The sequence below is a fragment of the Mauremys mutica genome, chromosome 5 (genome assembly GCF_020497125.1).
Source record: "Mauremys mutica isolate MM-2020 ecotype Southern chromosome 5, ASM2049712v1, whole genome shotgun sequence".
NCBI lineage: Eukaryota > Metazoa > Chordata > Testudines > Geoemydidae > Mauremys > Mauremys mutica.
In genome coordinates this window covers 113,222,278-113,237,576 of record NC_059076.1, presented here as the reverse complement: position 1 = coordinate 113,237,576, position 15,299 = coordinate 113,222,278, and the positions used below count along the sequence as shown (strand labels likewise).

Below are 15,299 nucleotides of genomic sequence, written 5' to 3'. Positions count from 1 at the left end.
TAAGAGCTGGCCATGTTACTGTGAGAGCCCCATTCTCCAGAAGAGATTCAGACAAAGGTACTATAAATAGTATGGGGAGAAAAGCTAGTTTATTCTCCAGATTGTCTTGATGAGAGGATTTGTAATTACTTCACCAAGAGCAGGGACAGATCAGACAGAGGAAAAATGGTTCCCATCAAAAAGTGGAATAAAATCCTAATTTACTACCCCTAAAGGACAAAAATGCATAAGGCACTAATGGATCAACCAACACCTCGCTCGCCTTCCCCTACTGATACAAATACATACACTGATGTGGACTTAAAAGATTCATAACAAAATTATTTTTTAATGTATAGACATGTTGTATCCTCTAATCCAGAGAGAACTAATGAGAACAGGGGAAGAAAAATAAAATCCCTCAGACAATTACATACCTTTTTGTGACTAGGATTCAGGCAAGCACAATGTATAGTTTTATGTAAAATAGGCATGGAGCTACAGAATTGTTTTGCCTATAGATGCCTGTATGTTTGCCTGTATGTTCACATGTGGAATTTATTCAAGCACTCCATTAAAAAAAAATCACAATAGCTTAATAGCCACCATTTGCTGCACTCGCACAGCAGCACCACAATGTCTCAGAACAGAGCACATTTCAGCTGCCTCTTGCATCTCAGGCAAAGGACGAGTGCAAGTGTAACAATGCACAGAGAACAAAACAACTCTGATAACAAAGGGAGCATTAAATACTGGCATGGAAATAAGAAACAAGGTCTTCCCTTCAAACATGGGGAAGGCACACAAGTTCACATTTTATTCCAGTGTGTTTTCTTAGTAAGGTTCCGAGTATCTCAGAGATTTAAAATGTAACACAGACTTGCTTCGGTTGCTATGGTAAATCTACTTTTTTTATATGGTTTAACTGAAGAGCACTGTAAATAGTTATTATATAACTGGCCAAAACACAGCTTTGCCCCAGGCAGCTTTTATTTACACACCCTTCTTTTTTAACAAAACTTTGTTATCGTTGTTTCTAATTAATATGCACACATTATGCACCGAAACAAAACGGTAGTGCAGAGGCACAGGAAATTGAATTCCAGCTAATGAACAGCATGATATTTGAAACTGTTTCGGAACCCAAATCTGTCAGATGCTAGGATGGAAATACTTACCTGATGAATTCAGAAATGGGTGGTGTGACAGTTCCCAGGGTACCCAGGACTCTGGGTCACCTTGTTATCGCCTGCCTCTACCGAGAGGGAGCCTTTCTTTCAGTAGTTGGGTGTCATCTCCCTGGCACTGCCAGCCTTTCAGCCACTCAAGCACTCTCCTGAGGGCTTATGCCGGCCCTTCCTTCCTGTTTCAGGCTAGTAACAGATGCACTGCAGTCCCTGAGTCCCTTTGAATCACACCCTTATGATATGCAGCCCGACACTGGATACTTACAGCAATTCCATATCCTCTGCACCCATGTACCCCAGTTTACCAGTTTTACCTTAAACCATCAGTCCTGTAAACCACACAGTACTTGTGAGCACTTACAATTACACAGAAGTAGAATAAGAGAGAATAAAGATTTAACTAGAAAGAGGAGAGTGTGATGGAAATAAATGGTTACAATACAAACCAAAATCATAAACCGTGAATCTGGGTCTATACTTATCAATGGTTACCGTGACACCCCTGGCACCCCAATATTCACCACTGTCATGTAATTAGGATATGTTTTGTATAAAGTATGCCTTGTGAGGTATCACTCAAAGTGATCTGCTAGACATTCATATCTCGTTGGATTGTATGTGCTACCATCGTGTGAGAGTTATGAAGTTTGGCTATGTATGTGTTACTGAAACATGTTGTGAGGTTGAAAACACCCACAAGCAGCCTTTCAGGTACAACAGTAAAAAGGCCAAACAATGTTACTGGCTTATTGAGGAAATGCACACAAGCACGAGGATTACCCCAGGAACTGTGTACAATAGAAACGTCTCAGAGATAGCACTGCACAATGGGAACTGTTTGATCCAGGTCACAGCAAAAGAGCTTTCCAGCAACTGGGAACAAAATCTGTCAGGGGGACAATGACATCATGGGGGATATCAATTTCCCTACAACACACCTGGAAACTCCTGAGGGGCTCAGTGGTACCCCAGTTCCAAGTGTCACCCTGGGGGGAACCTGTCAGTTACCTTTTCTGTCTAATCAAATAGATTTCTCCCTCCTGGGCCCCCAAAGTTTAGTTAGTTGAGTGTTAGATGGTTTCTCAAGAACCAGGACCCAAACCTTCATCAAAGCTACTCCTTCACCCCCCGCCACCAGCAGTTTTCACCAGTGAATGGATCTAGAGTGCCTTTCCCTACACTCTGTCCTATTAATTTATTTAGCGTTTGCATATTCGCCGAGCCAAGCAATAGCGTTCTTAGTGGCCAAATGGAGCTCTCAGAGCCCACTCTGATTAGAAGCCGCTCCTCAACAATGTGCATCATTCTTTGATCTGTGCCACAGCTGCAGTTTGGATTATCTCGAAGACCCCAATGGTGCTGGCTGACTGCACAAGGCCTTGCCCAGTATGGAATTGGTTAAGGAGGGCCCACTGACAACATGGCAGGTCAAAGCTGGGAAGGCAAGCTGTAGGGTCTATGACAAGGAACTGATGTGTTGCTGATGTTAAGCACCAGTCTTCCCACCACAGGGACTTCACTGTCACATCTGGTGTGGCAGCCTTGACCATAGTGGGTGTTGTGATGAAAGATGTGTAGCTGGTGGGCTAAACAGGTAGCTGAACAAGGTCAAGTTTGGGATGGCACGTGCCTTCTCAAGCAACTTGCCAGCTGCAATCTCCCCCCTGATGAAAGGCAGCGAAGTATGGCTTAGAACTGGAAGCCATGGAAGATGAATCGGTTGAATAGTTCCAGTGATGATGTGCATTGTTGAGTTGAGTTGCACGTCAACAAGTTTGGTGTGTGCCAATGCACTCTATACTGGCACACAGTACTCTGCTATTGAGTATGAGATGGCAAGGGATGTGGTCCTTAGAGTTGGAGCATTGACTCCCCATGAAGAACCTGCAAGTTTGCTAAGATGGTTGTTGGATGCTTTGTCCTTAAGGGTCACACCTAAGTAAACTGAGTAAGCTTCATGTTTCAGCTTCTGGCCATTCATTATGATGTTTAGTTCCCTCTTAGCATTGGCATGGTGGAGGTAGATTGTGCTAGAGACTGTCTTGCTGGTGCTAGGCTGAAGGTGCCATGTCTTGCAATAGTCGGCCAGCTTTGCAACATCATCACTCAGGGTCTTCTCCAGCTGAGAGAAAGTTAGAGCCTGTAGCCCACAGTAGATGTCATCTGCAAAGATGATCTTCCATGACCAGGTTGGTGGCAGGTGATTGATATATAGATTGTACAAGGTTGGGACTAGAACAGACCCCTGGGGTAACTCATTCCTTTTTTTTTTTCCAAGCACTTCTTTTTTCATGGTCATGCCACGTATGTTCGGACTACCATTGCAGGCACACTCCATCTGTCATCCACTGAATACTGTGATGTCATCTGTTATATTGAAAACAGTCTTTTGTTTCTATTCACAGGCAGGGTGAACCCCTGCCTTGTTGTAGAGTTTCTTCTCTACCTTTGATTGTTTGTTGTGGTCTCTGATGGTTTTCCATTGATTGTTCTGGGATGTTGTGAAGGGTAGACACCAGAACCGTGCAATATTTTGTCAGTTGACTAGGGAGGGGTAACAGCTCCCTCTTGCTGAAATGGGTCATCGCCAAGATGCATCACTTCCTGGTGACCAATTTCTATTCCAAGTCCATAAAGCATACTTTCAATATAAATACATTATTCCTTAATATTGCCCATACATATTACCCTTAAGTATATGCAGCAGTTTGTTTTTGAAAATAAACTTACTGTACCACTGATCATACATTTCAGACATCAATCTTTGTGGCTAAAAATGATACTCCAAGAAAGGAAACACGATCACAAATAGCATTTCCAAATACATAATTGAGGCCAAATTTTTGGAAGATTTGGAACATGCAGATGTGCATGCCCAGTTTTAATATGTTTTTATTATTTGTTAAGTATTTACAATGAATCCCTCCAAGTGTGCTTAGCTCAGTAAAAAAACAAAAATGGACACATGTCCCATGTAGTACAGTCTGAAAGCTAAAGACTAGACAGAAACATATTGGGAGACCAAGACAAAGGTGCTTATTTACGTCTTTACAAAAAGTTATACAAACCTGTGTGTGTATACAAGTGCGCGTGATGTATAAGGGGATGGTCAGGGCATTTTATTGATGTTTACTGTTGTGTATCTCACAGGAGTAGTGGGTTCCAGGAGGGATTTGAATCTGTGTTGCTAGCAAGTATCCCACCAATTACTAATGGCATTGGTAATGTCAAGTTAACTTAACAGTGGCAATTATTTCTATGATATTTCAAAAGGTTTATTGGGGACTGAGATAAAATTTACGGAACTTATTTTACTTCCTTTTTGATCTTTCCTACTTAGTACTGGCCAAATGCACGACAACACACACCCACTGAGTCTCATCAGTCATTGATTTAAACTAGGGGTCTCAAACTCAAATGACCACGAGGGCCACATGAGGACTAGTGCATTGAACTGAGGGCTGCATCACTGACACACACCCCCCACTGCCTCTGGCCCCGCCCCCACTCCACCCCTTCCATTAGGCCCCACCTCTGCCCCACCTCTTTCCACCCCTTCCCTGCTCCAACCCAACCCCTTCCCCAAAGTCCCCACCCCAATGCTGCCCCCAGGGGGTGCAGGTGGTGTGCAGGGTGCAGCAGGGGGCTCAGGGCAGGGCGTTGGTGGGTGGGGTGCAAGAAGGTGAGGGGTGCGGCAGGTGGCTCAGGGCAGGGAGTGCAGGAGGGGTATGGGATGTGTCAGGGAGCTCCGGGCAGGGGGTTAGGGTGTGGGATGTGGCAGTAGCCCTCTGCCTCCTTCCCCCTTCCCCCCCGGCCTGAAGGGGCGTGCTGCCAGCTGCTTCAGACAGTGGCATGGGGTTCACAACGCCGCAGGGGGCAATCCCGCGGGTAGGCAGAGGGGCGGCAGGGGAGCTTGGCAGGCCACACGCAAGAGTCCCGTGCGCCGCGTGTTTGAGACCCCTGGTTTAAACAATGAAATCTGATGCTCCCAACACTCCAGTGTTAGCTTTAAAATTTATTGTATATGTCTATATATTTTATGGGGTATTGGGAAGTTGTATTTTTTTCTGCAACTCATGGACAATATTTAACATAGGGGAGTTCAAATGCATTTTATGAAATTTAGAAATGTATTGGCTGAAGCTTCACAATGCACTATTAGCCTTTTCCCTTAATTCTCTTGGATTTTAGGCTATTTTTAAAATCAATCTATTCTCATATCCAAATATCACTTTCAAATTCAAACATAAAGGTCCTCATCACATCTTTTGCAAACTTCTTTGATTTGATTTCCTTTAAAAACATTTCATGCTCAGTCAGTCTGAAAGAAAACCGGAGAAATGGCCATGTGTGTACATAAGGTAGAAAGTATTTTAACAATCAATTAGTCTATCTATGATATTTACATAGGGTCAATCATATTCTAGGTGCTGACGATGCACATAATTCACAGGACAAAAATAATGTTTGGACATATTGCATGCAGCACATTAATTCTGACCCTCTAATATTAATGGTCTCATGACATTCATTTATTTTACATGCCATAAGGGTGTATGTGTATGTATTGTACATTATTTGTTTCTAGATATATACTGTCTATAAATATACCCACCAAGAAAAAGCATTTTTACTTAAGAAAAAACAGACATGCTGTGAATCAACATTAGTCATTACAATGATAACATTTCCAGTACAATACCCATAGTTAATGTCTTATGCTTTCATGTTTCTTTTACATCTATGCTGTTCAAATGTCAGTGATTTTAGCACCGAGTTTAACCTTTACACATTTTTTCCTCTTGCTTCTGAGACATTTCTAGTCTCTTTCCTCTGTTGCCTTTCAATAGTAGTGGGCTAGGATGCATCATACACATATATGCACTGGTATTTGAATCCCTCCAAGGCATTTCATGGCAAGTCTACGGAGTGACACAGTTCTTTCAATGCATACATACACATCAGCTCTTAAAGCTTGTTAGATCAGTCAGAAGAATTGTACAAACAAGACAAAAGTCTACCTCCCAGTGCTTTATGTGCTAATCCTTGGAGGCCTTCTGTGTCTTACTATCGTACACTGGTTTCTGAAAGTGAAATGGAGAATTTATAGAACTTTTCATACAGAAGTTTGATGTTCCACACAGTTAACAAAACTTGTTAAAAATGTGGAAGTGTAGTCAGGAGAATCCTTGATGAAAATCTCATTCCAACCACTCATTCACTAAGTAACCTCAAGCAAATCCATTAGCGCTGCCTTAAAATTGGATATAAATCAGGCCCTCATTTAAAAAAGAAAAAAGCCAATTAAGTCCAGTTTCCCCAGTAAAAAGCCTTTCTACATACAAGTTCTGGTTTGAAATGATCACCGTATCTCCAACAAGACTGTCCCTCATTTCAGGTATTCCAACTATGGACCAAAACATTCTGAAAAAGTAAGGAATTTTATAACATCAATAAAAGTCAAGTAGAAATAAGGTGAGTCCATTCAGCAAGCATTTCAAGGAGAAGTTGTTAACTCTGACACAAACAACAATAATTCTCTGATAAAGCTACTTCCATCCATAGATCTTAAAGCCCTTCACAAATGAATGTTAGTGCCACTATATTAAAAATTGAGGCACAAAGAGGTAAAGTGACTTATCCCGTGTAACAGTGTCCTAGCCACTAGACCATGCTGCCTCCCTTCAGGAACTAAAATGTTAAATACTGACCACATATGCCAGGATATGTGAATTGTTCGTATTCTCTATGTCTATTGAGGTTTTTGCTTCTCTTGACTGCTTATGAGCATGTTGTCAACTTTGCTGCCTCCCTGTAACACAGAGCACACAGCTGGTTTCAGAACTGCTGTAAGCAGTCTGAATATCAGTTTATCAGCTAATGCTTACAACCAGCATTCCAACAGTGGTTGGCAAACACTCTAATGTTTGGTGGTACAGCGGAGTTCAGGACAGAAGTTTATTTAAAAACTTATCCAAACATCTTTGGTCTGAAAACTGCAAATCTCATAAGATCAAACTTACAGAGATGATCTGTGCTAGAAGGATGATCAAAAAAGTTCAAAATGATACACAAGAATAGACTCTGCTTTGCCTAAAAGGTAGGAATAAACTATCATCTCATGAGAAACCTAATTTTGAAGTATTTTAGGAGAAGCTGTTCCTACTATATTTTGGCTATGCCAAAAACAACCTGAAAACAGCCCTTTCTGTATATTTTGATATTTCTGTTTCTAGTCTCTCTCTATCCACTCCAACATACAATACAAAACCCCCCAAGCTAAAAAGAATACAGTTATCTTCCCAGACTTCAGATGACCAAAAGGAGTCTGACTGCATATGTTTTCCCCCCAAACAGCAGCACAGCATCATATTCTCTCATTATTTGTACCTTTCAGATGATTACGTACCTCATTCTGTCAAAAGTGGCCTACAAAAGTGCTGTTCACTTCATGGACTATACGTCATGGGAAAGTATTTACCTCATTCACTTTGGAGTAACTGCTCAGATTGCTGACCTGATAGAAAGACTTGAGTCTATTTAATCTGTGCACTTTAGTTCTTGGCAAAGTTAAAGATGCTGATCATTGCTATAATCAATATATAGGCAGCAGCAGCCTTCTCCATTTTATTGCTATTTATTTATTGTATTATCTTATAAATATTCTACAAATCTTTCTAAATTAGTTTACTGGTCACTTTGTTCTTCTCTAATTCTGTCTGACCAGTTCAAGAGAAACTCTTAAGCGATAAAGTTGAACAGATAGGACAGTATCACCCATCACATACATGTGCACTTAGAGCTCAACCCAACTGCCACTGAAGTCAGTCAAAAGACTCCCACAGATCAGGTCTCTGTTGCACAATTTCCCCATCTCTTGCTGCATTTTTGGTGCCTTCTCCTCTCGTAGGACCTGTTCCAAAGCTTACTGAAGACAATAGGCGTCTTACTATTGACATCAATAGTCTATGGATCAGGCTTCTACTCAAAAAAAGAACTCTGGATCATCTACTGATAGATAAATGTACCAGTAGGCAAGATCCATACAAAGATCAATTTTACATGGTGGAGCTCTCTACTCCTTTTGTATTCATTCATTAATTACTGCAATGGCTTCATTTCATTTTTAACTAATCATAGGCCACTAAAGTTGCAAACATTTTAGCTTTACTTATCAGGATATTGAATACAAAATTAAGGATCCACTATATAATCACATAACTATTGCATGTTACATTATGAACACTGCACTGATAGGCACACCGAGTGCTCCCTGAAATAAAATGTTAAATAATAAAGTAGCATCATAGAGCTGTGAGGGACCTCAAGATGGTATCTAGACCATTCCCCTAATCTGAGACAGGAATAAGTATTCCTAGACGACAATCTTCCTCATCTCTCACCAGATTTATTACAAAAGCATACCTTGAAAATAAAGCTCTGAATAAAAGACCAAATCATAGAGGAAAACATTTAAAAGAATGTAAACTGCAGAATTTCTGGCTGAACTTTGTGCCCTTCTATGCTTTTTCAGATTGTAAAGATGATCCTTTTCAGTGAGTACCTGTGATAAATTAACTAGTCAAAAATCTAATCATTTCCAAAATACTTTAAGATAATAGCTGGCCAGATTTGAAAAGATTGTTGTGTATTTATCCTTTCTTCAGTTTCACATTAGTGGTCTCTACTCCGATGACAAGTTTTAAAATTTAGATCTTTGTGTCTGTGATGCTAAAGCTGAAGGATTTTTTTTTTCTGGTTACTTGGTTCAAACATATTATGCAACTATCTTGAAACAACACATTCCAGGGCCAACTCTTTTACTACAAATTCCACTTTCAATTTAATTATTCATAAGATCTGCCCTGATTATGTGAAATAGATTCCAAAAAACACTTTTTAAATACCACAATCTGCAAGTAAATTGGTAGCCCACAGTAACAACATATGCTTATAATTATGATTACCATCAGGGAATTCAACCTTACTGAAGGATAGAAGAGAGGCCCAAGCAGGGAAACCTCAAAAAATGTAAGAAAAGAGAAAGCTGAAATGGGAAAACATGCCTGGATAATGGAAAAAAAACTTGGTAGTAAAAATAAGCACTGGTTTCAGTCCAGGCTGCTGCACAAATTTCAACATTTTTGGTGAACAAAAAATATTGAGAAATTAATTCCTTCTTTCACTACTGAACTGATACAGCAATGTTTGCAATCTAACCCTTGAGTCTAAATTCTTCTAAAGTATAAATCCTAATTGAAGACCATGCACTAATAGCTCAGCTACTTGACAAAAAGATTAAAGTGCAGCAAACTATTGTTTTATGATACTAATATAATGTGCATAGATTAGAGCTGCCATAGTTAATGCTGAATTGAGGTTTCCATTAGAAACCTCATCTTTGAGGGTTCAATAACTCAGCCATCTGAAATCACAGTGAGCTGAAAGTTGGCAAGCTTCATTTGTGTGCATGGTATTCAGTATATTCTAGTATATAAGTGCATACACAATGTTTGTAAATTACTAGCTTATGGGTGAATCTCAAAAGATTCACAGAGCTTGGTTTGGCCAAGGATGCTGATCCAAAGTACCTGAGGCTTTTGTGTATCATGAAATGGACTGGAAATTTTTACAAACTGTCATTGTTTTGTATGTTGGCACCTCCGATTTGACCCCAAAAGTCCCAGAAATGTAAAGGCCTATAGAATGGGGGACCATATTTAACCAAATATTTCAAACCTTAGAAAATGTGTGTTCAGATTTAAAAAGTGAGTGAAAGCTATTTATATTTAACTAAACTGATTCACCTATATACACATTCAGTTCACTGGTAGCAGACTAATATTTAAGATTGAGTTCAAGTTCTTTCAGAAAAATTCTATAGAGGCTGAGATTTTTTTTTTCCTTGCTTTTATTTTGCCCTGGGAAAAGATTCAACTAAGTCAGTTCTACATTTCTTAAGTTATATAGGATTAAAAAGAAAATACATTTCTTATGTCCCAAATGAACTTTTTGTAGTTGATTAGCTCCAAAATGGCTTAAGCTAGACACACTTCATATCGGCTTATTTTGTATACTTGTTGAAGGAAAAAAATCCAAATTTGAAGAAAATCTCTTTAAAACTACTAAAGTGATTGAAGTTAGAATATTTCTTCTTGAGCACATTTGTTCATTTTTTATATTTATTTAGTTCCACACGAAAGTTGAAGTGAATTAGAACATGAAGCATCTGCTGAATTGTTTTAACTGGATCACCCTTAACAGGGAAAGGATTTACCCTAAAGGTAGTTCAGCCTTTAAGACTGCCTTCACCTCTAGGAGTCTGATCAAAAGACCACTGAAGTTAATTTAAAAGACTCCTAGTGACTTTAACTGGATTGGGCCATAAACAATCTTAAACAGTTTGCCTATGGCATAAAGAGCCTGATTATTAGAGTTGCTGAGCACCTGTAGTTTCCATTCCCTTCAGCTAGAGTTAAGCGCAAAAAGAAAGTTTTAATGCAACATTAAAATTGAGAAATCAAGCATAAAAATAAAATTGAAAAATGGAAATATTTGTAATGTAACATTAACATGCTCACATGCACACAATAATGGTGTCCTACGCTGATTTGATCTAAGGGGGAATAGCAAATGTAAATTTTGAATATATACTCTAAATAAACTTGATTTTGTACTGGGAAGTATTCAGATAGACCCCCATACCTACAGAATCCATGGACTTTAACTGGCCTCTGAGCAGGTTCAGTGGTCTGCCCACGGAAAACTAGTTGCAAGATCTGGGCCCAAGTTAATACACTATACAGTGTGCCAACTCTCGTGTTTTTATTGTGAGTCTTGTGATATTTGGTGCCCTACTTCAAGCCCCAGCTTCTGGATTCATGTCATTATAGAAGAAGCTCAGTTTTCATTTTAATAAAAAATAAGTTTCTATAGCCTCATGACTTCAGAAAAAAGCTCGAAAACATGAAATGAGTGTACCCTACAAACTCAGAAACCAGAAGGTAAATAAAACCCACCACATATTTATTATTGTTTAAAAAAAAATCTCATGTTTTTTGGGTCTGACCAATGATTTTTGAACACTTGGGATTGGCAATACTACAGATAAGGATGGGCTATATAACTGTGCATTAGAGATCCACAGGTTTTAACGTTTCTAACTTATTAGTGCTTATTCTCAGTCTTTGCAATAATATTTATACTATTTCCTTATATGTACACACAGTCCACACACAGCCATCTAAATAGTTATCTTGAGATGAGAGTTTGCTATGATTGGTTAAGCAACAAATCATGCAAAAGCAGATGGACACTACAAATTAATGGTCCAGAAACTGGAAAGAATTCAAAAGAGGCAGGTTTTTCAATACTTAACATATCCTACATATCTTCAGGAGATTTAAGTAAAAGAAGCTTTGAATTAAATTTAACTTCTGGCTGAATTAGCTAGAACTTCTAATGTTGTATTAGAATATGCTAAAATAGTTCTGATTTTGGTAATAAAAATCTTTGAAAAACATACTAATGAGAAATATTTTTTACTCATCTAAAACCATTATGGCTCAAGCCAGCAGAATATATTAATTGCCTTTTGGGTCATACAAGTTCCTGGAAAGCCTTGAAAGCTGGCTTCATAACAGGCAAAGTTATTCAGCAGAAAGGTCCATACAGAAAAGAATCACCTTGATCCCAAGTCTGTAGTTCAGATTGTAGTATAAGACTCAGCTTTTCTGACAGAGCCAGGAACAGCACCTGTAAATAATTTTCTTAAAAAAAAATAAATCTTTGACCATATAAATTTTAAGCACCCTGGAATAGAGGGAACAGGAAAAGAAAAGACTCCTTGAATGCATAGATTCATAGACTCTAGAACTGGAAGGGACCTCGAGAGGTCATTGAGTCCAGTCCCCTGCCTCATGGCAGGACCAAATACTGTCTAGACCATCCCTGATAGACATTTATCTAACCTACTCTTAAATATCTCCAGAGATGGAGATTCCACAACCTCCCTAGGCAATTTATTCCAGTGTTTAACCACCCTGACAGTTAGGAACTTTTTCCTAATGTCCAACCTAAATCTCCCTTGCTGCAGTTTAAGCCCATTGCTTCTTGTTCTATCATTAGAGGCTAAGATGAACAAGTTTTCTCCCTCCTCCTGATTGACACCCTTTTAGATACCTGAAAACTGCTATCACGTCCCCTCTCAGTCTTCTCTTTTCCAAACTAAACAAACCCAATTCTTTCAGCCTTCCTTCATAGGTCATGTTCTCAAGACCTTTAATCATTCTTGTTGCTCTTCTCTGGACCCTCTCCAATTTCTCCACATCTTTCTTGAAATGTGGTGCCCAGAACTGGACACAATACTCCAGTTGAGGCCTAACCAGCACAGAGTAGAGCGGAAGAATGACTTCTCGTGTCTTGCTCACAACACACCTGTTAATGCATCCCAGAATCACGTTTGCTTTTTTTGCAACAGCATCACACTGTTGACTCATATTTAGCTTGTGGTCCACTATAACCCCTAGATCCCTTTCTGCCATACTCCTTCCTAGACAGTCTCTTCCAATTCTGTATGTGTGAAACTGATTGTTCCTTCCTAAGTGGAGCACTTTGCATTTATCTTTATTAAACTTCATCCGGTTTACCTCAGACCATTTCTCCAATTTGTCCAGATCATTTTGAATTATGACCCTGTCCTCCAAAGCAGTTGCAATTCATGCTTATATTTTTGTTTGGGGCTTAAATACCATGATGATGGGTTTGATGGGGTATTTTTGGGTGAGGACAAGGTTTGCTTTAGTTCTTACAGTCAAGCTTCCAGCTTTATGTCAAATCTCAAATTAAATTTAATATCCCCCTAATATACAATAATTAATACCCAAAATCTCATTCCTTACAATGTTGTCCTTACTTTGTAGAGTTCTCACATATGATTGAAATGGCTCTACCTTAGCATTCATTCTGGGCAAAGCTTGTAAAGATCTTGCAAAGCCTGTGACAGCAGCATTTTAGGTCTAAACTAGCATTACTTGGCTACTATGAAGATGAAATCAGTAGTCCTTCAAAAAAGGAAGAAGCCTCTAAGGTGGTCAAGAGGCAATGCTGCTCCAATGGGTCAGCTATCCAGGTAGCTGCTTTCTTTGAGATGGGAATGTTTTCTACACATCTACTAGGTAGCATTAACTGTGTGGATTGATTTTCAGAGGTGCTTAGCACCCACAGCGTCAGTTGGCTTCAGTGGGATCGGCAAGTGCTCCGTGCCTCTGAAAGGCAGGTCCTTTAAAGTTGACCTTCAGAGCTGAAGATACGTTTTTAGACTAAGATTTATAACTCTTTCCTGTAAACCTTAACCACAAAGTTGTGATTTTTAAAATTATTATTTTAACCATCATACTTAGTTAAAACTTATTATTAGCTCAGGAAACCGATTTATATGTATTTTAGGACTTTATAAATCCTGCTCTGGATTTGTATCATACTCTGAGAACTGACTGGCCTGTGTCCAAAATATTTGATTGATCAGTCAATCAGAAAATAAATCTGAAAGATCATTTAAAAAGAAAATTATAAGCTCTACAACAGAGTTTGACAAATCATGCCAATAAATCACAAACAATATATTTACATTAATAAATCCTCATATTTTCAGATTAGTCATTTCATTTCTACAAGCATTCAGGGTTGTGATGACTTTAAATTATAACCAGGGTCATAAATCCTGTTCTAGCATTATAATCATTTTGATATTTGAAAATAACATTTTGCCAATTCTCTTACATTCTTACATCATCTAGAAGATGAGCCATCTTGGGAAAGGAGTATCACCATCTAACAAGTAGAGATTGTAGAAGAAAAATATGGCAGGTGTGAGCAGAAATCATTTTGCAGATTATATATGGTAAGGGAAGTGTTCTAAATTTCTTGTGACATCATGAATAGTTTTGGCAATATCAGAACTGACTATCAAGACCCTTTCCAAATCAAAAATGCTAGTGTGTGAAGCCCTAAGTTTTCTTTTTTCATGACATCTTGAACAAAAGAAAATTTCTGAATCCAGATACCTTCACTTCCTGGACAACAATTAATCTGAGTACCTGTATCTTCTTCTTTCATGTCTGTAGTTCATGCACCAAACATTTGTGTACTCTTAATTTATCTTTTACTTTTGATGTGTATGTATAAACATTTAGTCAAAAAGGATATGCAAAGTGTGGAGCTCCTACTCCACATGCCAGCAGTTTGAAAGGGTCAGCGCTACTAATCATGAGCCCTGATTGATTAGGGAGCAGGCAGAAGGAGGAAATAGACCCTTTCAGACCCCTGATTGGCTAGAGGTCTGGAAGAAAACTCCACCCCAAATTTCTGCTGCCAGCCTGCCAGTTGGAGGGTGGAAATGCTGCCCCACAACAGGAGCTCAGCCCTGGGGCTGAGGGATGTGTTTGCAACTGGGTCGATAAGCAGGCACAGGGACAATGCTATGAAAAAGCTGCATAGCTTGAGCAGAGATGATGGAGAGAAAATTAAATCTAAATCCAGGGCTAGGAGACCAGCCCTATGAGCAGCTCAGGTGCACAACCACAGTTAGGCTGGAAGATTGACCCAGACCCAGCAGAGGAAACCCTGACCAGCATTGTGACAGACAATCTGGCATTATAGGGTTGCCAAGCATCTGGTTTTTTTACCAGAATGCCCATTCGAAAAGGGACCCTGGTGGCTCTGGTCAGCACCACTGACTGGGCCAGTAAAAGTTTGGTCGGCAGCACAGCAGGTTCTAAGGCAGGCTCCCTGCCTGCCCTGGCTCTGCGCAGTTCCCCACAAGTGGCCGACATGTCTGGCCCCTAGGTGCAGGGGTGGTCAGGGAAGCTCCGCATGCTGCCCTTGCAGCTCCCATTGGCTGGGAACCACAGCCAATGGGAGCTGCGGGGGCGGCATCTGCAGTGGCGGGCACTGTCACTGTTCAGAGCTGTCTGACCATGCCTCAGCCTACGGGCAGGAGATGCCGGCCACTTCCAGGAGCAGCACAGAGCCAGGGCAGGCAGTAACCTGCTTTAGACCTGCTGTGCCACCAACTGGAAGAAGCCTGAGGTAAGTGCTGCCCGGCCAGAGCCCCCGCCCTGAACCCCCTGCTCC

General features: G+C 40.0%; 1 protein-coding gene and 1 long non-coding RNA gene across 2 annotated transcripts in view; one reads left to right on the top strand and one right to left on the bottom strand.

Moving 5' to 3' along the window:
* LDB2 (LIM domain binding 2) overlaps positions 1-1,176 on the bottom strand; it is a 322,964-nt gene extending 321,788 nt beyond the window's left edge. The window contains exon 1 of the mRNA XM_045019750.1: positions 1,158-1,176. The gene's annotated coding sequence lies outside the window, so the exon portion shown is untranslated. The remainder of the gene's footprint in view (positions 1-1,157) is intronic.
* Positions 1-15,299, top strand: part of LOC123371876 — an 80,415-nt gene that overhangs the window by 44,264 nt on the left and 20,852 nt on the right. The window contains exon 3 of the long non-coding RNA XR_006579975.1: positions 13,964-14,067. This is a non-coding gene — a long non-coding RNA (uncharacterized LOC123371876). The remainder of the gene's footprint in view (positions 1-13,963; positions 14,068-15,299) is intronic.